This window comes from Felis catus, chromosome C1 (genome assembly GCF_018350175.1).
Source record: "Felis catus isolate Fca126 chromosome C1, F.catus_Fca126_mat1.0, whole genome shotgun sequence".
Classification (NCBI taxonomy): Eukaryota; Metazoa; Chordata; class Mammalia; order Carnivora; family Felidae; genus Felis; species Felis catus.
Window position 1 is genome coordinate 218111887 of NC_058375.1, and position 27162 is coordinate 218139048.

A 27162-nucleotide genomic window follows, 5' to 3' on the forward strand; every position below is an offset into this window, starting at 1 on the left:
GAAAGTGACATGCAAAAATGTTTATTTCCAAGATATTAATCTTTAAGGGTAAGAAGCCCCCTAAACAAAGTGCTACCCAATTGAGACACAAAGTACAGCGCATAGGAATTCTCTTTTCCAAAATGTGCCCAGTTACGAAGGGAAGGGAAGGGAAGGGAAGGGAAGGGAAGGGAAGGGAAGGGAAGGGAGGGGAGAGGAGGGCAGCGAGGACAGAAGGGAAAAGCTCTTCCCACTCTGGAGACGATGCTTGTGCCACCATAAGGAGTGATCCAAGCTCTGCTCGTGACCGATGAGCTCACGTGGCTTGGCTGAGCTGAATTCCCAGGTGGGAAAACTTTTTCTTGCCATCACGCTTGGGAGCCAGTCTCGTGGCTCAAGTGTTCCTGGCCCAGCTGTTGAATATTTGTTAATATTTTCGTTTGCAATTGAATCTATTCTATTTATCATGCCATGGAGTCCCGATTTTTAAAACTGAAGTTTTTGAAAGACATCAAACGTCGTCTCCCCCGGTGATCACCGCGCTTGCTCATTTCAAAGAGGGGGAAGGAGGCAGCCACGCCCTCATTACCCACCCCCCTCTGCGCCAGCCTCTCCCCACCCCCCCAGGAAATGGAGACAAGAGAGCACAAGTAAGGTTTACTGTGCGTCTGTCTCACGGTAGGATTTCATGCCCTCCTCCCAATGGCCCAGTGGCTGCTTCCCCCCTACCCTGACCCCATTTTATAGCTGGGAAACTAAAACCAGGCGAGGCAAAGCGATGTGCCCAAGGCCACATGGATACAACAAGATAGACCCAGAATCCTAACCAAAGTCCGCATTTGCAAAGCCCAAGGAAAGGATCCCAGGAAACCCGGAGAGACTGAGCCAGGCCTGGCCCAGATCTCAAGGAAACTCCCCATCCCTTTGGGGTCAAAAATAGACTTCTCTGTAACAGATTCTGTGTCGACAGAATCCATTTGACTGTTGCCATTCTTTTAAATATGAAAAAAAGTCCCAACCGGCTGCTTGAGCCCCTTGGGTTGGGTGGAGTGAGGTGCTCCTTTGGGTCATAGAGTCTGTGTCCAAAGGGCAACAGATTCAATAATAGAATTTCATTAAGTTTTCACTCTCATCTTTCTACTGAGCATTAGTAATTCCTTTTTTCACTCCGCCTCATTCTGAAAAGGATTCCAGGTGCCTTTTTCCTTTGTGTAGCTGCCCATTTGAAACTTAAAAAGATAGCTCTTATTACAAAGATTGCTTTCCCCGGACCTCCAACTTGCAATCGTATTCGGTCATACTCCAAAGACTCTCCCGAGCTATTTAGCAACCCCGTGAAATTAGTTTTCATTAAGTCTACTCAAAAGCTGTTTCATTTTCCATGTCTGGAAAGATTTTTTAAGAAAGAGACACACACATGCACACAAGGAAATCATTTTGAAACAAAGGCTTAAATACTTCCAGAGTTCCAGAGGCTCCATTTTGAGGGCATTTATTCCGTCCTCTCCGACTACCGCTTTTTAAAATCAGGCTGGTGCTCCTACCGAGTCCTAGGACTTCTGTTAACTCCTGGTGTCCCGTTTCACAGGGGAGCTACAGCAGTGTAGGACGCGGGGGCGGGAGTGCGTCCTATCTGCTGTGACTCACACTTCAGGAAACCCCAGGGACCTTGAGCTGGCTGCCACCCTGGTTCTCTCTCTTTCCCTTACTCCCCTTCCCTTCTTGCCTGAATCCTGGGAAAGGAGTCCCCATCCTTGTCCCCAGGGAGAAAACTGAAAGGATTCATTAGGTTCCCAGAGAAGGAAGAGGATAGAATTTACTATATGCCTGCCATTTGAAAGAACTTTGGGGGATCCTCAAGCGATTTGGAGAACACTAAGAAGGCCCCTCTAACTCAGGAGGTGGTTTTTTTTTCACTGTTGATTTTACAACCTCTTAAACCTCTTCTTTCCATTCTATGAAAATGCACCAGAGAAGAGAATTATCAGCCACGCATCCACGTCTGCAAACAATTATCTGGTTGACCCAGGCTCTGAACATGTTTCCTGTGATAGCAAAATTTTAACTCTTCTGATTATGTGTTTTGGCCTGGCCTCACTGCCACCCACAGTGTCCTTGCCAGACGCTGAAGAGCCAACTCAAGATCTTTGATGTTTGGTCCCTCCTGGCAAAATCAAGTAAAACGATACCCGTTCCGCGGCTCCTGTGTTTAAACAGAGCAAGACAGGGGCGCCTGGGTGGCTCAGTCAGCTGGGCGACCAGCTTCGGCTCCAGGTCACGATCTCATGGTTCACGGGTTCGAGGCCCGCGTCGGGCTCTGTGCTGACAGCTCGGAGCCTGGAGCCTGCTTCAGACTCTGTGTCTCCCTCTCTCTCTGCCCCTCCCCCACTCGTTCTCTGTCTCTCAAAAATAAATTTGAAAAAATATTTAAAGAATTCTAAACAGAGCAAGAAAGGAAGCGGGAGGGGGTTTGGACATCCCCTTGCAAGCAGCCTCCTCCCTCATGGAGGTCACGTGCAAGCATGTGCTGAGCGCCGTCAGGGTTCGCGTCCTTCCCCCCCTAAAGGCAGCTTGAAGATCCTTCAGATTAGGTGCCAGATACTTGGAAATGTATTTGAAGACATATTCCTAGGGTCCAAGGCAATAACCGTGAAGCAGAAGGTTCTACATCTGCTGTAGATGGGAGAGCTAGGCACCACCATGCAAACATAGAAGGCAGCCAGACGAGACTTCTCCATTTATACTGCTAATTATAAACGTTGAGCAGAGACTAGGTTGGATTTAACATTAAGGAAGAGAATGCCTTAGAAATTGCTTCAGAAGAAATTGCGCAAACACCCATCTCATTCCAGCCCCGTGAAGCGTGGTGCCGGGTTCCATCCGCCTCTTCCCTTCTTGGCCACGGACTCTTGGGGCTACTGGCCTCTCCAAACCCATGGCGTTCCGTTGCTGGGTTATTCGAAGTGGCTAAAGCGCTCTCAGATTGAAAGGAAAAGTTCAACATTGTTTTCTACTCCGACTCACGATCAAGTCTAGAAGAGAAAGTCACTTAGAACGGACTTTTTAAAACCTTAAGCGGAGACGTCTGATAGGACATCCTCAACACCAGATTTAGTGTAAGAGCCTGGAAAACTCCTACTTCCTTTCCTCTCTATCAGTAATGATCAGCTGATCTCTCCGGGCTCACTTATCTTAGGCGTAAAATAAGGCTAACTGCTGATGCTCTGACAGACAAGGTTCGGAGACTATTTCCTCTCCTGTTTCCCTGGGCGGGACCAGTGACGGGGATCCTGCTGCCCCCACGAGAAACACAGAGTCCCCCAGGGACACACTGGGCAATCTGTGGGCCTCAGCTGAGCTGGCGCTTGCTCTGGCGGCTGGCCCCCGGCTGCTGAATCAACTGATGAAGATTCCAGAAGAGAAAAACCAGTTTCCTGGAATGGCTTCCCTTGAGACCTGAGTCATCTCCAGCTGTTGTTCGATTTTTAATTTTCAAATTAAACTCACCCGGGGGGCTCTTCCGTCCAGCGGCCAACTCTCGATGCTCTGGGTCCATGAAAACTAAATGTACAGCACACGCTGGGGAAATGTTACCGAACCATTTCCTACTGTGCTTTCCCCTGGCCGCTGTTAACCCGCAAATGTTTCCTGGTTATTTCCTGAGTCTTCGAATTCAGGAGGACGGCAGGGATTATGCTCTGCTAGACGCAGCCAGACCCCTCCAAAAGATTAATAATTTGCCTTTGGGAAAGGGTTTGGCAGGACTTTCCATGTTTGTCTTACTTTTCTCCTCTCCTTTTTCTTTCCAGATTTTTTTTTAAGTAACAATTACCCCTCTGCCAACTAAACTTGTGATAATATGCTACTCCACGGAAGACGGGTCAATGGGAAGAAGTGCCTTTCTTCACATGATGTTCTAGAATATTCTCTAACAACTTTTACTCCCTGGATATTCCTGGTCCCGGACACCTGCTGACGGGCGTGCATCACCGTGGGCAGGGGCGCCCAGAAATTCTGATTTCACTCTACTATTAGCACTGTGACCTCAGACCAGTAATTCACCTCTCTGTGCCCCATTCCTTCATCTGAAATATCAAGGGTGTGGAGGAAGTATCCACCAAGGTGGTAATTTTTTGATATTTATTTATTTTTTAATTTTTTTATGTTTTTATTTTATTTTCAAGAGAGACAGAGTGCGAGCGGGGGAGGGACAGAGAGAGAAGGAGACACAGAATCTGAAGCAGGCTCCAGGCTCCAGGCTCTGAGCTGTCGGCACAGAGCCCGACTCGGGGCTCGAACTCATGGACTGTGCGATCATGACCTGAGCCGAAGTCGGGTGCTTAACCTGCTGAGCCACCCAGAGGCCCAATTTTATGATATTTAAAATAGCCCAATGGCAATCACATATTTGCCAACCAGAGGGCAGGGTCTATGTCTCAGTCACCCTTGTGCCCTCCCTCAACCCCAAAGCTCCATGCCATGAGTACAGCAAGGCTTATCCAGCTTGAATGAATAGGAGAACACATGGACAGAGTACAAGGTTAGGGTCCTCCTCTCGGAGCTGGGATCCTGTCCTTCGGGATCCTAACAGTGGATAGCTCGGCAAACGAGAAGTCTGAGAGTCAATAATATATGTTTTTTTTTTTTATTAACCAAGATTTAAAATGGGACGTTCATAATTATCGTAGTCTGTGTGCATTTTTTAAAATATGTTCAGACAAGTCACCCTTTGGGGGGAAGCAGCAAAGGGCGGATAATGAGAAGTCTGAGAGTTACTGGATCAGTTTACTACCTTAACATTATTACTGCCTGTTTTACGTTCAAAAATTCTATGTGGACACATTAAGGCATGAACATGCAAATTCACTTGGGTTCTGAAACAACTTACTGTTAATTTAAACTTTTCTTAGGAGATGTGGGTAAAATGTTTCCTTTGTAAGTTCTTATATGGTTAGTGCCCTTGTAATGAGATTATTTTAGAGTACAGAATGCCTCTTTTCAACGCATAATCTCACTTCAATACCTGAGCACAGAAAAAAAAAAATAAAATAAAATTCTAAATTTATATCTACTTCAGGTATTACGGGCACATTTAAAAATACACGTGTTTAAACAGTGTAAAGTTACCCATGAACCCTGTTGAGATGTCTATCAACCCTTGCAAACCCAGAAACCCCACCCTGAAGGACTCCCACCCCTTGCGAGATTTTTCTGGGGCTCGGAAAGATACACCGCCCTCTAGAGGAAAGAAAACCACACTGCATTTTCAGGAAAGGCTACACCCGGGTGAATGTGCTAAGCCAGAATTTCGTCTTTCTCCCAGAACAGACCCAGGAGACCAGAAGGTGTTAAAAACTGTGCTTCCAAAGATTAACATCATGAAGAGACCCCCCCTTTGTCAATCAGGACACAGTGTGTGCTGAGTGTGAGGTGTCAGGGGCCATTGCCCATGCTGCAGAGAGAGCCAAGAGCATCTTTTCTTTAAAGCATAGAACCTTCCAGAATTTTCACACTGGAAAGACAGAAGCCATGTCTGGAAGTGTGGGGAATGAAGAGAACCGTCCTTGTCTTGCTCAAAGCTGTCTGAATGTACAGGAACTTTTTGATGCTTCCCTGCTTTAAAATTTGAATTAAGTAAGGCTTTCGTTTCCTCGGCTAGAGCTACTAATAGGATTTTTTTTTTTTTTAATGTCAGGTCACGCCTCCGGCAGTGGATGTTTACGCAGCCGTGGCACATAAACCCTAAGGGACTGCCTCACCGTGTCCCACTCAGATGGGGAAACAGCCTGGGATTCTTCTCCAAAAGATAACAGATCCCCAGGTTGTTCCAAAGAGAACAGTGACAAAACCAATGGTCAAACACAAGTGTGGGCTGAGGCCATCAGCACGCCTTGCGAGACGGTCTCACAGGGCAGAATTTGTGGCTTGTCGGTGACTTTTAAACCCTAAATGTGGAATTTCACATAACAGTGGCGGGTGGTACAGGCCGCTGGGAGGGACCATACTTCATCCGGTTGTCCAAACACGCTGAGCAAGCTCCCAGGGCGGGAACCCTCTCCGACTCTCAAAAGGGACAGAAGACTGGTTTCAAGCTGGCATACAGCGGTGGCCTCTGTGGCCTCCTAACCCCAAACTACGGTCGGAGGGGGAGCCTCGTAGGAATCAATCACTGATCATTGATTAGAGATGTTTCCTCCTGCTTTATCACCAGTGACGTGTTAGGTTCTAAGCAACAAAAAAGGACAAAAGGGGCTCCTGAGGACAGAGTCAAATGTATGAATGCTAAACACTTTGTTATAAAGGGAGGTGCAGAAAGAAAAGACCTTTCTGTTCAGAAAGATTTGGTATCAAACAGGTCCTTACGACCCCTCGTTTGGACATTTGCCATACAGGCCATCAGCGGACAGCCACGGCATGGTGGAGAGGGGCACACTTCCTCCCAGGAAATGGAAGAGCCTGGGCCACAGGCTAACCATCTAGAGGTTTCCCTGGCCCTGGAGGGTGGGGCGGCCACACCCTCCAATTCCCCCCTAAGAAAAAAGCAGGACGACCACCCCTCCCCACCTTGCTGTGTGCCACCCCCTCCCAGGTCTTGCTCTCCACCCAGTGTCTTCTTAATGGCCATCTCCCTGCTGGAGTAGGGAAAGAGAAAACTCAGCCTCACGGCAATACAATCCCTTGCCTCCACATAGACGGTCAAGATCACACGGCCATTCCTATACGTAGAGTTCCTACAAAAGCCCCTCACCTCCCCATCCCTGTGCCTTCACCCTCAGCAACGAGCCCACATTAAGAACCAAGTAAAATACAGTTCCCACCCCTCTGGGCCCCAGCCCCAGAGGTGGCCTGAATGAAGAAGGCCTCCTCAGGCTCTCAGGTCGTACGGCCAACGTCCCTGCCAGCTCCTAGCACCTCCTTCTCCCTCCGCTGGGCTGGGAGAGCCTTAGGGGGCCTAAACCCATTGTCCCATTACTTAGAACAGAACAGGACAGAAGGACACTATCCTCTGGGGAAAACAAATCAAAGAGCCCGTTCCAGTTCAGATGTTAAGTGAGTTTGGGATCCTCCATTGCTCGGACATCTGCTTTCCTGAAATGGTGATGCTTTTACCCGCCATCTCAACCATGTACTGGCTCCATGGCCTCTGCAAGCAATAATTTGGCACCTCAGGGCCCCCGCCCCTGATTCTGCATCTTTAAAACCAGCGGGCCACACCTCAGTGGCTTCCAACCAAGAATCTCTGCCATTACCTTTCGCCCAGCAAAGAACTCAGAAGTTCTGGTACACTGTCCAACAGCTAACTGCTTTCCAATAGAACGCTGGTTAGGAACAAAGAATGTTTGGTTTTTGAAGCCATTTCTGTTCAGGCTTCGCAACTATTAAGAATGGATGTCCTGGGAGGTTGGGGGATCCCAGGCAGGGGAAAAATGTGCCCACATGAGCTCCGAGCACCTTTGCGGCTCTCGGATCCTACAGCTGTCGTGTGGGGATAGCTGTGTGCAGGGCAAGGAGGGGCGGGCACGGGTCAGCACCTCTGTGCTCCCTCTGGGTGCAGGACACAGCCCTACACTCAGGCCAGTCTGGGTGTCCGGACCAGCCTCTAAGTTTGCTCCTGGGGCTAGGCTGTGAGCGGCTGTTTTTTGTTCTACACTCCCCCCACCCCAGACCCAGTATTCCCCTGGGCCTGCCCAGGGACCCCACCCATGCTTCAACCCCGGCCCACTTTCGAACACACCAGGCTCTTGAAACAGGTCCCCAAAGCTGGCTGGCAGCTCTCAGGAGACACTTTCCATCGTGGGCGAGCGAGGACCCACGTCCCGCCCTCCCGGCCAGGGAACAGGCCTCTGGGCGTCCCAGTCTGGCACCCGCAGCACATGTGGGCACCACGGGCCGGGCCCACGGCCCCCGGAGGCCTGCCTTATCCAGTGGGCACGCAGCCCAGACACCAAATGCTTTCTCCTCCTCCGACCTCGACCTCGGCAGCTCCTCTCTGCAACCCCCAAGGGTAAAGACTGCAATAGTGACCTCAGGTTCCTCAAAAGAGGTCGGCCCGGCGGCACCGGCTGGGGAACTCTTGACTCGCCCCGAGCCTGGGCACCAACGTCACCCCCGAAGGCCACAGATGTGCTCCACCAGCCCCCGCCCACGCCAGGCCCCGGGCGGAAAGCCCCCCCCCCCACCCCCGACACCCCCAGCTGGGAGAATTCAGAGAGAATCTCCCCAGAGAGCTGCTCAACAGGTAGCTCTTGAATCCTCTAGCCAAGACACGTCTGCTCACAGAGCACTGGGTGCTGTATGGAAACCGATCTGACGATAAATTTCATGCTACAGATAAATAATTAATTAATTAAATAAAGAAGGAAAAAAACAGAGCAGGTCCCCACCGAGTGCCGTCAAAAACAGACGGCAGCGAGCCCGGCACCACCACAGTTGGGGGGGGGTGGGGGTGGCGAGGGACAGGCAGAGAAAGCCCGCGGCGCCACCCGACGGCAGCCCAGAGCTCGCGGGCAAGCGGCGGCCCTACCCAAGCTGGAGAAACCCAGGGGCCACCAAGCCAGAAAGGCAACTCAGCAGAATCTTCCAGAGACGGAGAAGGCGCCCAGAAAACGGACTCAAGCGAAGAGGAGAGCCTCCTGGAGACGATCCCCGGTTTAAAGCATTTCCTTCTTGCCCGCAGACTCGGGAAAGCAGAGGGGCAATCGCACTCACCCTGAGCGAACCTGAAGACGTGTGTGTCCCTGGGCTCCCGCGTTCACTTATGGTCGAACCTGACGCATGTTTCTCCCGCTCACTGTGTCTGCTCTCCTTTCTGCCGGAGAGGGGCTCCGGGCGGCGGAGGAAAAAGCCCTCCGGGTCCTCGCTGGAGGCTGGAGTGCAGGAGAACTCAGCGGCCCTCAGTGGAAGACTGAGCTTCGAACTGGACCCGATCCAGGGATACAGTCAGGGCTCTCTCCAGCTCCTCCTCCTCCCCCTCCTCCTCCCCTCCCCTCCTCCCGACCCCTCCTCTCCCCCTCCCCACCGCGGGGCCTGACCCAACTGTAAATGAAAACCAGACTCTCTGAGCTCTGTTGCTTCTGGCCCCTGCTGCAGGCTGATGTTGCCCTCCCAACGCGGTCTTCACCCTACAAGCCTCTAGCTGGACTCCCGCAAACGCCGCCTCTTGAAAAGAAATCCACCTCTTGTACTCGTCACCTTTAGGGCTGGGCCCCTGGTGGCAAAGAGAATGAGTTTTGGAATTTTTTTTTTCTTTCCGTGGGTATCCATGGTTTTCCTGAAGTGTTTTCCAACACCATCTGGAAGGCAAACAGGAAATGCAATCTCCCCCCTCCACCCTCACCACGCCCTCCCGTTTCTCCTTGAAGTTTCTGAATCGGGACTTCTCCTAATAACTTCCCTTTCAAATAGAAAACCCAGCAATCAACATCTCCCCCCCCCCCACCCCGCCTTCTGCTGAGCAAAGCTCTGTTCGCCAGTGAAAAGGCAAGAAAATGGGACGACTTCTTTTTTAAAAGTTCTCCACATAATGGTTCTGACTCTGCGGCCGATGGTGCCACTCTAGGACACATCCGAGGGGACACAGGGCGCTTTCCTTGCTCAGAGCTGCAAGAAAATTCTTGAGAAACAACTTGCCAGGCTTTGCACATTTCACTACACTTTGATACACATTATCTGGGTTACCCCAACATCACCACCCTCCACCCAGCCGCCCCTTGCACATTTCACTACTCTTTAATACACACTACCTCCATTATCTCAAACATCACCACCACCCCCCACCTTTAAATAGATATTTGCTATTTTTTCTTGTTGTCAGGCGAGATTATGGCCTCCTTTTATAGGTGAGAAAACCCTGGGGGCCAGAGCAGGGCTCAGCCCAAACCCCGGCCTCCAACACCCCCAAGCCTCCCCTGCTCTGCATCATGGGGCTCTTTGTGAGATTAACAGGAAAGATGAAGAAACGTCTAACAGATACTTATGACTTTGAGATCTTCGTCCAGCCAAGTGTAGAGTAAAGATATCATTAACTCCTCTCCACAGATTATCCCCTTTAAATGTAGGGAAGAGGGGGAGACAGTTGGAGGAAACCAAGCCTGTCCCCTCTTAGAGTAGGCAGCTTAGACAGGAGCTGGGAGGCCTGGGCTGTGATACCCCGGGCGACACTTTACAAGCCTGAGGGTACAACATCTTGCCTTTGTGGCTTTCAACATCATGGCCTTGAGGCTTGTAACACCCCAGGGGGCTGGCAGACCAGGAGCCACAGGTGCAAAACCTGTGCTCACCTCTTGAACTTCTGCCCCGGGGTGACCCCCGAGGTTCATTATAATGCATTTGTATTTCGGTCTGCCCCCTCCATGGGGGAAGGCTGCCGGGAGGGAGGCAGTGCAAACCTTGTAGGGTCCAAAACTCTCCCTCATGATTGGCAGGAGCCCCCAGTAGACATCACTCCATCCTGTGGCCCAAGACCCCCACCTCCATAAAAAGAAAAGACCCCTGTAGCCTCAGGGCAGTGGCCACTTCTGGACCTGCCCTCTCTCCCACCTTGAGAGTGTACTGTCCTTCATAAGCAGCTGTGCAATTGCTAGTTTCCTTCTGGCTGCCTGTATTCGAGCCCAGATGCTCATGGAAATCTTCCGCGGGGCATCCAAGAACAGAGACCTCCATGCACACAGCCAGCCTCTCTCCTCCACAGCTTAGGGTTCAGCTGGCAAAATGTCAGCCTAGGGGACAGGGATGGGGGCCTGGGTTGTAGCAATTCCCTGCCCGGCGCCTGTAGATGAAGAAGAAATGAACAGAGGCTGAGCGTGGCCACGGCATTACCCGTGGGACGCCGGTGCTCCCACCTGCGACCCCACCGCACAGGGCAGCCTCGGACCGGGCCCCATGCTGCGGGGACATTGGCTGCACTTCATTGGTTGGTGTCTGCAAGTTCAGCACTGGGGGGAACCCTGGGTCCAAGGCCATCACCTGCTGCAAATAAGGCAACCTCAGATTAAGACTTCCTGTCCCAAGCAGTGTGGCCCCGCAGAGGTTAACCGGACAAGCCTGTCCTAGATGTTCCCTTTCAGCACTCTCTCTTTGCAATTAAGAATGCAACTACTTCCGGAGCGCCTGGGGGGGACTCAGTAGGGTAAGCGTCCCACTGCCGCTCATCTCATGATCTCGCGGTTCGTGAGTTCGAGCCCCGCCTGGGGCTCTGTGCCGACACCTCGGAGCCCGGAGCCTGCTTCGGATTCTGTGTCTCCCTCTCTCTCTGCCCCTCCCCTGCTCGTGGTCTGTCTCTCTCTGTCTCAAAAATAAATAAAAACATTAAAAAAAATTTTTAAAAGAATACAACCATTTCCTTTCAAATATTGCTTGGTCTTAGGAATTAGTGGGGGTTCTTTTCTTTTTTTTTTTTTTTTTTATTGAGGCATAGTTGACACACAAGGTTACATTACTTTCAGGTGATCTAGACCCTTTCCAACACTGCTTGTGACTAGAGAAACTTCTAGAAGCTGGTGGCAGGTAGTGGCAACTCAACCCAGGCTCCATGGGTTTTTTTTTCCTCCCTTAATCACTGGGATTTATGATTGTCACTGAAATGTCTAAGTTGCTCTCCCCCACCTGGTCCCAGGAGGAAACCATCTCAAATGTCAGCACTGACCCAAACATCAGGGGTCTTGGGTCCCGGCCACCTGAGGGACCTCATAAGCCACAGAAGCTCTCAGTTCAGTTTCCCACTGAAGGTCGCATTGGACTGACCTCGGCACCTCTCCCCATACTTTTCGGCACAAGTTAGAGAGCTGCACATCCCATTCCCAGGTTTGCTAGTTTTTAGGGCTCTGGGTGGGAGCTAGGCTTCCCCATGTGGATGTTCTGGTCTGACGTGGGAAAAATGGAGGGATGCACACCGGAGACTTTCTGCTGGCAAGCAGAGTGTGCGGGTGCTAGGGAGCCTCCTCCAGACCCTTCGTGGCCTGGGGCCCCCACCTCAGCCAAAGCGGGTGTCAGCCGTTAATGGCTCACAACTGCACCCATTTTGGAGGCTTGTCCTTGGCTGCTGGGAGCTGTCTCCTCTGGAAATGTCAGAGTGTGGAGGGTAGACAGAATTCTAAAGGAAACTCCAGCTTCCCAGATGCCAAGGGCTGGTGGGGGTGCAGGGGCAGCTGGGCTGGGCATCACAGAGTCCACATTCCAGCCTCCAGGCAATAGCCAAGGATGTGTCCACGTCCCTCCCAACCCCTGTCCGTTCCTACCCCAGGTGGTGGCCACACAGGCTCTCCAGGGAAGCCCCTGTGTCCCCACCTTCCAGAAAGGGCCAGGGGAGAGACTAGGGAGTCCTGGGAATCATTCCCAGAGGCCCAGCCCCAAGCCTACTCCACTGACCTTCCCAAATTTCCCCACAATGGAACCCTTTCTGCCCATAACAGCTAGAAGTGCTTCTTTTCCCTGTACAGACCCCCGACCAGTACAGACCTAGTACATCAGCTCTGAAGTTTCTCTCAGTTCCAACAGCTGTGTTTATGTGTATCGTGTGACAGACACAAAGAAGAAATACTGCTGGACCCACACGGGACTGAAGATGCCATATTGTATTTACTTAGTCTCCAGCTCAGTCACACACAGGACTCCTGGTCCTGGTTGCCTCTCGGGCTTTGAGCCTCTTCTCTTGAAAAGACGGCCTCTCTTACTGTTCTGTTGGTACCTCTCCGGTGGCATTTCTTCTGATCGGTTCCATCTGCCGTTTGCAGTCCCCATCAAACCAGCAAACACGTAAAATCTGCCCAGAGGTCCAGACTATTATAATGACTCGCACCGTCGCATCTATGCGGTAATATAATGTGGAAGAATGCCCTTAAGTAGAAGTGTAATTCTTTTCTTTTTTTAATGTGAAATGATTTCCCCTCAAAAACCATTTTAATTCAACGTAGTAAGTCCATGCCGATGGAGGAGAAAGTGCAAATAACACAACGGACGTGACCCTGAGGTGGTAAATGCTGTATCTCAGTTGACATGGAGACCCATTTAGTTTGTGGGAATGTTCAGAAACGTGACGGGCTGGGGTGCCTGGGGGACTCAGTCCGTTAAGCGTCCAACTTCAACTCAGGTCATGATCTCACGGTTTGTGGGTTCGAGCCCCACTTTGGGCTCTGTGCTGACCGCTCAGAGCCTGGAACCTGCTTCGGATTCTGTGTCTCCCTCTCTCTCTCTCTACCCCTCCCAGGCTCACACTCCCTCTCTCTCTCTCTCTCTCTCTCTCTCTGTCAAAAATAAATAAACTTTAAAAAAATTTTTTTAAAGAAACGTGTTGGGCTAACACCTGGGGAATTGAGAGAAGCCCATCACCATGACCTTTGTCCCCGGTTGAGAGATGAGCTCCTGATCCCCTGGCAAGTCACAAGGTGCCTTACTGCCTTCCACACTTGCAAAGGCCTTTTCTGGGTCACAGCCCACGCCCTCAACTCCTCAGCCCCAAGGATATTGCTTGAGACCAAAAGGATCTTCCCAAGAAGCATCAATAGATTTGGCGAACAACAAGCAGACAGGAAGACTACAGCATTATAGGCGGAGTCCCACTTGGGCATAATTTGCCCTGAGCTTAAGATCACGAGATCCCTAAAATGAAAGGATGATCACATGTCATCGGCTCCACATGCACCTCCACAAAGACATCAACTAGAGGGGCAAATAGTTGCATCTTCCTTGGTGGGGGGTCAGGGCACACAGTCGACGAGCATTTCCCGTCAAAACTCTCCTGGGAGCACCTCTTCCCCGGCCAGAGAAGTGAGCGTTCCTGAGGACAGACAGCCCTGCGCATTAAATGCTGCTCTTGCCAATGCTTAGAAAGCACTGAAAAAGGACAAAAAGGAAAGTTAACAGGCATTTCTGCCTTTAAGATAAAAATCAGGGGGCTCCTGGATGGCTCAATCGGTTGAGCGTCTGGCTTTGGTTCAGGTTACGATCATGCAGTTCGGGGGTTCGAGCCCCACGTCGGGATCTGTGCTGACAGCTCAGAGCCTGGAGCTGCTTCGGATTCTGTGTCTTCTCGCTCTCTGCCCCTCCCCCACTCACAGTCTTTCTCTTTCAAAAGGATAAATAAACATTTAAAAAGCATTTTTTTTAAAGATAAAAATCAGATTCTTAGAAGGGGCTTAGGGTGGATGGAGGGAGAGTGTCCAGGCTTCCCGGCTTGCCTGCACAGCTCGCACTTTCGAAGCTCAGGGCAAGAGCCTGTAGTTAGATGCTCAGATTTGCCCACGGGGCTGGAGTTTACTTTCTTGGACAGGGGGTGCGTGAGTTTCCAGAGGCAGCTTAACGTCAAATGCTCCAGAGACGCAGCTGTATTATTTCAAGAGAAGAAGGATGGTGAGACCGACTAAAGACGAGGATTTGAGGTTTCCACTGACCCCACGGCCGGACGGTAGCTGGGCTTCCTCCGTCCACCCCGAGCCGGCTTCAAGCCTCCTCAAGCGGCATAGCGGGAAGTGAGAATGACGCCCTAGTGCCTTCTGTGCCGCTGACGCCCCACAGGTCTGGACCCGTCAGCTCAGCTTTCTGCTGCCCAGTTTCCTCGCCTACAGACCGCGTGGCAGTTGTGCAGGGCGACATCAGGACAGGTCTAGCCCCGACCCTCCAGGAGCCAGGGCTCTCTCAACCACAGTCGCCTCTACCTGATTTCTAGCCTCCACTTCTTTCCCTGCCCCAGGCCATAAACGTCTGATGCTCCAGATTCAGCCCCACCCAACCCCAAGCTCAAGGGCAATGATAGAAAAGATGTGCTGGGCTGGCTACCCCCTGCCGCGCTCCCGCTGCACCTGACTCCTGCGTATTGACGCGACCCTCCCGCCGCTCCAACCCGCTGCTGAAATGATGCTGTTGCGACAATTTTTGAGGGTCTAAAGAGAAAAGACATCTCACCTCCAATTACTAGAGAGCGCCAGGCTGTGAGGCTAGGAAGGAAAACCCTGTGTTCCTCATCGTGTGCTCTCATCGTGCGCCCTCTCGTCACGTGCTTCAAAAGAGAGCTGTCGTTTCCCCGCAGAACGTTCCAGCACCACCTCCACTGGCTGCTCCAGGGATGGGCATAGGACACGGGAGGTCGAAACCGAGCTCTTCTCAGGGGGTTCCAGCTTGTGCCCAGAGCCAGCCAGTCTCAGGCTTTCTCTGCTATGAGCCCAGGAGCCACCGTATTTGCAGCCATTGGAGGAAGCCAGCCCGAGAGAGCAAAGCAGAGGGGAGAGATAGAGAGGGAGGGTGCCACCAGCTTCCCGGTTCCAGATGTCCTAAAAACAAGTCTACCCCACAGTTTGGTCCCACCCCATCCGTCTCAACTTTCCCTTTGATGATGTGAGCCAAAAGTTATTCATTTTTTACACTAATTTGAGTCAGGTTTCCCACACTCGTAATCAAAGGAGTCCTGCCTGATGCAGAAATAAAAACGGTTCACAGGGCGACTTTCTTTTTTTTTTTTTTAACGTTTATTTATTTTTTGAGAGACAGAGCATGAACAGGGAAGGAGCAGAGAGAGAGAGAAAGAGAGACAGAATCCTAGCTGTCAGCACAGAGCCCAACGCAGGGCTTGAACCCATGAACCATGAGATCATTACCCTGAGCCGAAATCTGATGCTCAACCTACTGAGCCACCCAGGTGCCCCCACAGGGCGACTTTGTAATGTGAGTCCCGGGCTAGCTGATCAGTCTGGCCCACTGCATCTTTACCAAGGTCATTCCATGACGACTTCTGCTAATAGTCAAAATGTGCCCCATCCTGATTTCCCGTGATTTTTCTTAAAACCGGTTTTGAATCAAACAGAGAGGAAGTGAAGTCTTTGTCGCTCATGGCACATGGACCCAAAAGCCAAAAATAGAAATTAGACATTCACTAAAGCATCTGCCCAGCGAGACATGAGGCAGGTCGTTGAGTCCTCCAGCAAGTCTTTGACTTTCAGTGCCCAGGAAATACCTTGAAACAATGTGCATTCTTGCGAAGAAACACCCTCCAGAAAGAGTTTTCTATTTAGCTTGAACGGGTAACTTTGGGGGAGCATGTTAGACCCCTCCGTCTGGGGGGAATGAAAAGATCGCCAGCATTGAGCTGGCTCTAGGAAAATCCATGTAAAATTGCCCAGTGAAAAATATAGCATTCTTCCCAGAATTTTGTGAGCTATAAACCATGCTCAGCCGATTAATTTTAAGGATGTCAAACCCAAACGTGAGACGAGCCAAGAAACTTGCGCAGTTGATTGGAATTCAAAACCCTGAGCAAGGAGATGTTTGGTTTTACAATTATCAGACTACACCAAAGTTCCAATCTTGACTCATTTTTTTAAACTTTGAAATATAAATTTCCATTTAGAAAGGATGGGTGGATTGGTTCTTTTTTTTTTTTTTTTTTTTTTTTTTTTTAGCAATCTCAATTCCTTCATTTATTCCACACATGTGTGCTGAGGGGCTCTTTTGTGAAAATGTTGGGCCAGGAAGTAGAGGTGATGCCCAGATGCGTCAGACACGGACACGTCCCTCCAGGACCTCCCTGCATAAACCCCAAGTGAGATGGAGGCCAAAGGAAGAGGTTTGGGAGAATGCATGGAGTAGACACTGGGGGAGGGCGGCAGAAGAGGGCACCCTCAATTCTGTGGGGGAGACCCGGGGGGTTCCCAGAAGCCTGGCAGATTCCCTTCAGCTGAGGAACTTGAGGACAGGACGTTTGATATGTGGTTGTGGGTCACTCAGTAACGGGAGATTCCAGATACTTTTCAGGAGTGAGCTGAGGCTGAAAACACAAGGATTAGCTGGGAGTCTGAGTGCGAAGGACGCAGGTGCCTAGACGGCAGCCCCGTGAGGATCACCCCTTCCTCACTCCAGAGGAACCGGGAGGCTACGTCCAAGAGCCATGGAACCAAAGAAACTGCAGGTCCTGGGGACACGGGGCGCAGAATCGGGCGAAACAGACTACTATTTGGCAATGGGAAAGAATGAAATCCCGCCATTGTGCTAAGTGAAATAAGGCAGTCAGAGAAAGACAGAGATCATATGTTTTCACTCATCTGTGGATCTTGAGAAACTTCACAGAAGACCATGGGGGAGGGGAAGGGGAAACATAGCTTCAAACAGAGAGGGAGGCAAACCATAAGAGAGTCTTAACTACAGAGAACAAACCGAGGGCGGGCAAGGGAAAGGGGAAAGTGGGTGATGGGCATTGAGGAGGGCACTTGTTGGGGTGAGCCCTGGGTGTTGTATGGACACGATGAATCACGGGAATCTACCCCTGAAATCAAGGGAATCCTGTATACACTGTATGTTAGCTAACTTGATGACAAATTATTAAAAAAAAAAAAGAAAAAGAATAGGGCAAGGTGAGACCCTACAGTGACAACAGAAGGGACGAGGGCCACTGAGTATGATCTTCACTGTCCTGAGGACGTGTCCCTTCCGAGCTGCTGGCCCCTCAGCCTCCGCAGCAAGCAGCGAGTTCTGTACTCTCTGGAACTGTGTCCTGGGACTACCGTCACAAGGAGCCACAGACAGCAGGCCCCAAACACTAGAAGTTTAACGTCTCTCAGTCTTAGAGGCTGGAAGTTCAAAATCAAGGTGTCCACATGGCCACCCTCCCTCTCGAGCCTCCAGGAGGGGATCCTGCCTTTCTTCTCCCAGGTTCCAGAGACGGCAAGTGTTCCTCCAGTTTCTGTCTCTGTTGTCACATGGCCTGTCCCTGTACATGTCTATCTTACAAGGACACCAGTCACTTTGGACTAGCGGCCCACCCTGTCCAGTGCGCCCTCCTCCTAACCTATCACACCTGCAACAACCCCACTTCCAAAGATCACGTTCTGAGTGCTGGGGACTAGGACTTGACCATGCCTTTTTTTGGGAGACACATTTCAACCCATAACACCGTCCCAGCAGATACCAGAAAGCAACTCCACTGAGAAACTCAGGGACCCAAAGGAAATATGTTCGGATGCTAATATATAGAGTCCCTCAGGAAATAGGTAAGTCCTCAGTCTCCCTCGAAGCTCATTATTCGACAAGCCCCACCTGTGAACATAGAGCTTCCAACTAGATTGTCACGTTCTTAAATTTGGACAACCAGTCAAGGCCTCTAGGGAAATTCAGGAGTAAGACACAGAAACTTTTTTTTAATTTTTATTTTTGAGAGAGAGGGGAGGGGAGGGGCAGAGAGAGAGGGCAACAGAATCCCAAGAAGGCTCCGTGCTGTCAGCGCAGAGCCCGACGAGGGGCTGAATCCCACAAACCATGAGATCCTGACCTGAGCCAAAATCAAGAGTTGGACACCTCACCGACTGAGCCATCCAGGCACCCCAGAAGCAGAAACTTAAATAATAAGCAGAAATTAATTAGTTAGTTATTTAATTAAGGAACTTAGAGGAAACAGAGATAATGCAGGGAGCAGAGGAAACTCTTCACGGGGTAATAACGAATACTCACAGAAAGCAAAAAAATATATATGTTGCGTCCATAGAACAAGAAAAGGTGTTTTGTTTTGAAATGAGAATATTTACTGAACAAGAAATCTTTCAGAAGTTATAAACACCACAACAAATCTCACTTCTCTGTGAATTCTAAAAAGGCCAGACTCAGAAAAGCAGCGAATAAAACAATGGCGACCAGAGGCTGAGGGGGTCGGAGACGTGGGGAGATGTTGGTCAAAGGGCACAGATTTGGCTTTAAGATAAGTCCCGGGGATTCGATTCGAGGTATGGCATGGTGACGATAGCCACTAACACTGTCTAGTACTCTTGAAATTTGCTAGAGAGTTGGTCTTAAGTATTGTCACCACACGCACACACACACACACACACACACGCAGTGTGATGTTCGGTGATGGATGTGTTAGTTAGCCTGATTGTGGTCATCGTTTCAAATGTATACATCATGTTGTACACCATGAGTATATACAATTTTTATTTGCCAAAAATCTGGGGAAAATGTCATAGCAAAACTAAAAGAAATCGAAGGGCGCCTGGGTGGCTCAGTCGGTTAAGCATCCGACGCTTGATCCAACTCTTGGCTCAGGTCATGATCTCGAAGTTCATGAGTTCGAGTCCTGCATCCTGGCAGTGTTTAAGATTCTCTCTGCCTCCCTCTCTCTCTGCCACTGCCCTGCTCGTGTGCAGGAGTGCTTCCTCCCTCCCTCTCTCTCTCTTTCTCTCTCTCTCTCAAAATAAACTTCAAAAACAATCAATATAAGATGTTGGCACGTTAACTAGAGGAAATCCCTCAGAAAGTAGAACCAAAAATCAAAGAGAAGGAAAATAAAACAGGAAAGACAAGAAAACTACAGGCCCATCCAGGAGGTCCAACATCTGAGGAACAGAGTCACAACATGAAAGAACAGAAAACCAAAGGGAACAAATTATCAGATTAGTAATTTTTTTTAAAAAAATCCCTGAATCGGAGGGACTGAACAATGAAATGGTCAATGAAGAAGGACCCTCGTCAAGGCACCTTACGGTGACATCTCACAAACACTGATAAAGAGAAAAGATCCTAAAAGCTTACTGAGAGCTAAAACGAACAAAAGGGGGGAGTTTTATACAAAGCATTAGGGATCGGAAGACTTGTCAACCATGCACAGAAGCAACGTTGGAAACAAGGTGATGCCTTCAAACGTCTGCGAGAGTAAATGTCTCCATCCTAGAATGCTACACACGACCAGCTATTAATCGAATACAAGGGCAGAGTAAAGACACCATTAGGCCAGATCTCAAATACTTATTTCCCGGTACCTTTATCAGGAGTCTGCTAAAGGATGTGCTCTACCTTGTGGAGACAGAAAACCAAGAAAGAGGAAAACTAGGGCTCCGGGAGGCAGGGATCTAACAGAAGATGCAGGAAAAAGGACATTTCCAAGTAGATAATGAGGGACAGCAGCTTGTGCAGCCCATCTGGAAACCAGCGGGCCAGGACCAGAGCGAGAGTGTGGGGGGTCTCCAAAAGGGAGGTCCCAGGAACTTACAAAACACATAGATGAGTGAAGTGTTCGATGGTTATTGAAAGAAGCTTGGGGAGGAAAGACGCATCAGCCCTCAGAGAAGCAAACCAAAGAAGAGGCCATTATAACTCTCATAATAATGGAAGACTTGTTGAACCAAATCACATGACATGATTACCAACCGGGGGAAGGGGATGGCGTGGGTAAGGCAGCTACGCACTTACGTCCACAGCAGGAGGTCAGAACTTGGTCCTGAAAACACTGAGAACAGTACAGGCATCGCACACAGATAGATGGATGAACGAAGAACGAGAAAGAACACAATGAGTTAAAATGGTTTCAGCAAGGGTGGGACAGAGGGTAGCTGAACTTTAATTTGTAAAAAAAAAAAATACATCGTTTTTTAAGAAAATAATAATAATAACAAAATCAGAAAGAAAATCAAATAACTTAGCTCTGGGTTTAAGATTTAGCTTCCAAATTTTCTGAACACGGTGAGAGGGCAGAAGCAGGAAGGGGTTCCTAACCACAGCATCGAGTTGATGCGTCCTGAAGCACGATTTTTCAGTTTGGAGAAAGGGATCTTTTGGCTTAGAGTTTAAAACTTCCAGGCAACAGGGGCGTCTGGGAGAGTCAGTCGGTTAAGCGTTCGACTCTTGGTTTCGGCTCCGGTGATGATCTCGCAGTTTCGTGAGTTCAAGCCCCGCATTGGGCTTTGCGCTACCAACACAGAGCCTGCTTGTGATTCTCTCTCTCCCTCTCTCTGTGCCCCGTCCCCACTCACACTTTCTCTGATTCTCTCAAATGTATAAAATTAAAAAATAAACTTCCAGGCATAAATTTATGTAAACATAGTTGTTTTGTTTTCATCATTACAAAAAAGGGGGAGGGGGGCACCTGGGTGGCTCAGTCAGTGAAGCGTCCGACTCCGGCTCGGGTCATGATCTCATGGTTCGTGGGTTCGAGTTCCACATGGGGCTCTGTGCTGACAGCTCGGAGCCTGGAGCCTGGGGCCTGGAGCCTGGAGCCTGCCTTGGATTCTGTCTCCCTCTCTCTGCCCCCCACCCCACTCATGCTCTGTCTCTGTCTCTGTCTCTCTCTCTCAAAAATAAATAAACATCAAAAAAATGTTTTACATTAAAAAAAAAAAAAGAAGAGAGGATGGAAAAGGAGAAGAAGGCTTGGCACCCTTTCTTGAAGCCCATAATGCCCTGCAAAACAGAAGCAGGTAATCGTGAGAGACAAGCTGAACATAGCCAAGGAATGCTTTACTGTGACCTGATGTCTCAGCTTCGGGGATTTGCCCTCTAGGAGGCTGAAGCAGGGAGAATCTTCATTGAAAAGACTTTCCTCTCCTCGCTTCCTCTGCCACCGAGTCTCTGTCCCGATTCAAACAGACTGTGTTTCGTGAAACAGATTCCAACCTTACCACAAACGTCTGAAGCACGTGTGTGGAGTGGCTGCTGGGGACACCGGCGGGGCGCGTGGTGCGCACAGGACAGCGACGCGGTTTGCAAACCCCGCCTGACACTGACATGGACAGAGACGTGTCAGCCATGCCATTAGGCCTTCCAGAAGGGTTTCGATCATCCTTCTGAGACAAAGCGCTTATTTAGGGGAGAGTTCCACTTCTAAACATGGCTAAAAATATCTGGTCTTCATTAATTCCAAACGAACGGCCATTTCTCGTTCCAAGAAACTGTTGCTGCTTGGAGAAGAGGCCACACTGCATTTGACTTAAGGATTCCAGCTAATGATCCACTCACTCCGCCATATGCAAAGTCAGTCTGAAATTTCCAGTGGTCTCCTCTTTTTCCCTCGTCTGCAAGGAAGAGAGGAAAACTGCTGGGTCTATCAGAGTGTATCGTTTTCATTCTCGATTTTCATTCTCTTCTCCACGAGAAGAGTGTATATTCCCTCCCACTGCCGTTGACTTACAGCACCTGCTCTCACGCAGGTTGTAGCCCCCACCCCACTGTCGGGGGTGACGAGCTAGGCATGAGTAGCCAAGGCAGAACGGAAACGCATCAGTGTGTTTTGCAACACCCAAACATTCTCTTCTGCTGCAAAACCGGTGGGTCCAAAATTGCCGTTTCTCCAGGTTAGGCTCGTCCAGACTGCAATATGTGTGGCACCGAGCCTCGGCAGGCCACCCACAGCCACCTTTATGCAACATGATAAAGAAATAAGCGTTCAGTGTCGAAAGGCACTGAGATCTGAGGATGGGTTGTTATCATAACACAGCGGCTGAATAGACTAGGTTAGTAGTAATTGCAACGGTTACGTACTGCAAAGACGGCTGAAGGCCATTCCCTGAGACAAAAGTGTTCTATCTGCCCGTATGCCCTCTTCTCCTTAAATGTGTCCGGCTTCGTGTTCCTTGGGAACACGGGCATTTGTGCATTGACGGGAAGTCAAATGCTACCCGTCACATTTTCTCTGCACCTCCTGTTCTGGGGGAGCTCTTTGAAAGCTTCCAATGAAAGAACTTATTTACTGGGGGAGCCTGGGTGGCTCAGTCAGTTAAACATCCGACTCTTGATTCGATCAGGCCACGATCTCATAGTTGGTGTGTTCGAGCCCCGCATCCGGCTCTGCACTGACAGCCTGGAGCCTACTTGGGATTCTCTCTCTCTCTCTCTCTCTCTCTCTCCCCTCCACCGCTCACTTGCCCTCTATCTCTCAAAACAAATAATTTTTTAAAAAAGAACTTATTTACTGAAAAATGATTCTCCCTGGGGGCACCTGGGTGGCTCCGTCGGTTAAGCAACAAACTTCAGCTCAGGTCATGGTCTCGCGGTTTGTGGATTTGAGCCCCGCATCCGGCTCTGTGCTGACAGCTCGGAGCCTGGAGCCTGCTTCAGATTCTGTGTCTCCCCCCGCCCTCTCTCTCTGTCCCTCCCCGGCTCACACTCAGTCTCTCTCTCAAAAATAGATAAACATTAAAAAAAATTTTTTAATGATTCTCCCTGGTTTGTCACATGATATTACCAGTCACTCTATGTCATAGTAACTTTCCAGATCAGCAACTTTTGATTTAATTTTGTTTTACAATATGTACATATATCCCATATATATTTAAGAGCCCCGAAGGGAGGACAGGTCAAGGAGTCATCCTGTCATGACCCACCACTCCTCAGACATGGATGCCATCCATCTGTGAGGGAGTTAGGATGTAGAGTTGCAAACCAACTCAGAGCTCATCAATGTGCAGTGCCAGTCCCCATGCTTGACCTTCTGGATCCCAGGGAGGCTGTGCCAACCAGACCCTCCCACATGCCCTACCACTTGGTTCCAGTGACATCTGTACTTTGGCTCTCATGGCTTCTGCGACTCAAAGGCACAGTGGTCCTTCCTGGCCATTCTGGGGGGGTTAATGCATCCCTTTGACTTGATTGAGCCCCTTTCTTACCTCCTCCCAAAGCAACTTTCCCTCTCAGTGCCAGAAGCTTCTCCTGGGCCTTCAGCACAGCTGGGAGTCTTCTATAAAGACACAGTCCTGACTGTTCTGCTCTGCCCTGTTAATGGAGGACGTAAGGCAGGCTGAGTTTCAGGTCTTAGGCCCAGTTTGAAGCTTGGTTTTGATCTTGGTGTTGGTCACCACCCAATGATGCCAACTCTTCGTCTACCATCAGGAGCCTCCCTGAGCCTTCATCTTTTTCTCAGCCTTCTGAGTCTCTGTGGGGGGGCCTGGTCCTTGGACTGGGGCGCCCAAGGTCAGGAAACCTCATCTGCCATAGGCTCTCTGAGCACTCTGGTAGAGACGTCTGCCATCACCCTCAAGTGATAATGACCACCATCAAAGGGAGGCCCAATGCCAAGGGCATCACATGTTTTGCCTCACCTAACCTCACTGCAACTCCAGCAGGTACCCCTGGTACCTCTGGCATCTACAGGTGAGGGAACCAAGGCTTGGGGCAGGTAAGACATTTGCCCAAGCTCACCCTCCTAATAAATGGCAGGGAAGAGGTGTGAACCCAGACAGTTGAGCCCTGAACATCATGGCAAGGTGAGGCTATGAAGAAAGACAGCTGGGTCCAGAGTTCAGCCCTAAAGGCACCTGGGACTGGGACCGGCAGACGGTACCAAGAACCCAGCCCTGGCTTTTGCTTTCCTTCTCCATTCATAACTTTCCCGATGCTCCTCACTTCTCCCTTCTCTTCAAACACCACGACGTCTGCCCTGATTGATTCTGGAAGAGACCCGACGGACGTCCGCTTCCTCAACACCTACCAAGGGAACACACGCTTTGCCAACCAAAACCACTTCTCTCATGGTTTAATTGGATGTTGTGAGTCGGCAAAGGAGAGAAATGTTACCTCAGCTTGCCCTTCAGTCCAATAGATGCCTCTCGTTCCCCATGAGTCCGTTCCAGCTGCTGGTGCAACAAAAGAAGAGAAACTCATATTGTGTCAGAATGTGTCAATCCAGAGAAGTAGAGAATTGGAGAATCGAAGGCTCCCTGAGAGAGCATCTAGTCCGAACTCTTCACATTACAGATGAGGAAACCAAGGCAGGAAAAGATCATGACTCATCAGGCACAGGACGAGCTGGCACCACAGCCAGCTCCAGAACTCAGCCTCCTGGTTCCCCAGCCCTGCAAGTCACAGGGTCTCCCTTAACGCCCTTCTCATTTTTCTGTGGTTCCCCCTAGGGGCTGCTCTATTCTCTCACCCCTAACCACAATCTTCCTGAAAAGAACATCAAGTTTTTCTCTAGTCTGTCTATTTTCAGCCTCAAAATGTAGGCAGTTTTCACTATTTTTGGTCTTTGTCGGAAGATATACTGTAATGAGATTTTTCTTCCACATAACAAATCAACCTTGACTTTTCCTCATGTCACCCACATCACTTAAGTGGCTCTGAGTCACATCTCTGCAAGCCTCAAGGGGGAAGAGAGACGTTTCCTTTGCCCATCCTTGCTAGCTTGCCAGCCCTGGATTCATATCCAAGATTAGAACACTTGAAGTTTCCATACAAATTTTAAGAATGTTCTTCGGGGTCACAAGCCTCCAAGATGATGAGCATGTATGTTATCCAAGTTTGATGTGCAAAATTTGAGGGCAGAATAAGTGCAGGGTCGAGGGAAAAATTCTCTTCTCCAATCAGCCCCAAAATAAGCATGAGTTTGTCCTAAACTGGTGAGAACTTCTAGCAAAGGCTGCTGAACAGCCCTATTGGACTCTGGGGGTTGTCAGAGTCCTTAACCCACCCAACCAAAACAAGCATGACCCCAAGGCCCCAATGGAGTCCATCACCTCCTGCCCTCCCTGCCCATCCCTCGATCTCCGTAGCACCTGACTTTCTTAACACTTTCCCCGTGCCAGCCTGACCTTAGCCCTTGGGCTTAAGAAGGCCAGGATATTGGAAACCTGGATCTTCATAAAGAAAGGAAAAGCATCAAAGAGGGAATACATGAAGGTAAAACAAAATCTGTTATTGTTCTTACTCTTCATGGATATAATTGATAGTTGCTCAAAATAATAATAGCAACAATGGATGAGATGGTTATGGCCTGTGGATATGAAACACATGACAGCAAAGTTCTAAGGTGCAGGAGGGAAGGATTGGAAACAAGATACTTCCACTGTCTGTGAAACAGTTTAGAGTTCATTGAAATTGGGCCAATTATTTGCAAATTTGCATGACAAACTCTAGAACAACCACTAAGTTTGTTTTTTATATAGTATAATTGATATCTTGAGGGAAGAGAGAAAATTAAGTTATATAAAATGCTCATTTAAAGCAGAGAAAGCATAAAAGGGAGAGGAAGAGAACAAAGAACAAGTACAATAAATAGAAGACCGTTAAAAACGTGGTAAACATTAATCCATCTTTGTCAATAATCACTTAAAATAGGAATAATCTAGGAGCACCTGGGTGGCTCAGTAGGTTAAGCATCCAACTTCGGCCAGGTCAAGGTCTCATGGCTCATGAGTTCTAGACTCCTATCAGGCTCTGTGCTGACAGCTTGGAGCCTGGAGCCTGCTTCAGATCCTGTGTCTCCCTCGCTCTCTGCCCCTCCCCCACTCACTGTATATCTCTTTCTCTCAAAAAATGAATAAACATTTAAAAAAATAGAAATAGTCTACATGCGCCAAGTAAAGATAGCAATTGTCAGAGTGAATTGAAAAATAACCAAACTATATGTTTTCCGTAAGAACCCCAATTTAAATATAGAGATCCAGATAAATTGACAGTAAAAGAACAGAGAAAGATATACCATGCTAACATTTACAAAAAGAAAGTTGGGATACCTACCTTAATTTCAGACAAAGTAGACTTCAACACAAAGAAAATTTTCAGGGATAAAGAGGGACATTGCATGATCAAAGAGCCAGTTCTCCCAGAAGAGATAACAATCCTTAACATGTACGCACCCAACAGCAGTGCATCAAAATACGTTAGGCAAAAACTAATAGAAATGCAAGGAGAAAAACTAAATCCCCTATCATAATTAAAGACTACAGCCCCTTTTTCAGTAATTGATAAATCACTTAAGCAGATAATCAATAAGATGTAGGTAATAGAAATCAGTGAAGATACAGATGAACATCACTATCAATTAACTTGATCTCATTGATATGTTAAAAATATTCCATCAAACAACAGAATAAATATTGTTCTCAAGCTCACATGGAATATTCACAAAGATAGACCACATTTATTTGGGCCATAAATATACCATAGCAAATTTAAAAGAATAGAAATCGTACCAAGTATGGAACTAAACTGCACATCAATAACAGAAAATTTTCTAGAAAACCTTCAAAAATTTAGAGATTAAACATACTTCTTAAAAAACACATGGGTCAAAGAAGCATCAAGAGGAATTAAAAATGTTTTGAACTAAATGGAAGTGAAAATATAATTTATAAAAAATTTGTGCAATGCAGTAAAACACAGTATTTAGAGGGAAATGTGTTCTTCTAAATGCCTGTATTAGAAAAGAAGAAAGATGTAAAATCAATCATCTGAGTTTCCACCACAGGAAATTAAATGAATAAGAGCAACTTAATTTTCTTTTTCAGTACAGGAGAAATTAAATACTATAAACTGGGGCAGAAATTGATGAAATTTGAAAAAAAAAAACTCAAGGAAAATCAAAACAAAAGCTGGTTCTTTGAATAAATGAATAAAATGTATAAATTTCTAGACAAGATAACCATGAAAAAGAGAGAATACACAAATTACCAATATCAGAAATGAAAGAGGTGCCATCAGGAATGATCTCATGGACGTTACAAA

The 27162-nt window shown here is 48.7% G+C and overlaps 1 protein-coding gene across 7 annotated transcripts in view; it reads right to left on the minus strand.

Moving 5' to 3' along the window:
- COL6A3 (collagen type VI alpha 3 chain) overlaps positions 1–8923 on the minus strand; it is an 80746-nt gene extending 71823 nt beyond the window's left edge. Inside the window, exon 1 of one of the 7 annotated variants that reach the window (XM_019838939.3) lies at positions 8689–8923. The gene's annotated coding sequence lies outside the window, so the exon portion shown is untranslated. The remainder of the gene's footprint in view (positions 1–8688) is intronic. The other 6 variants (XM_023259855.2, XM_023259856.2, XM_023259857.2 and 3 more) reach the window with 6 other exon arrangements.
- Positions 8924–27162: the final 18239 nt, after the last annotated feature.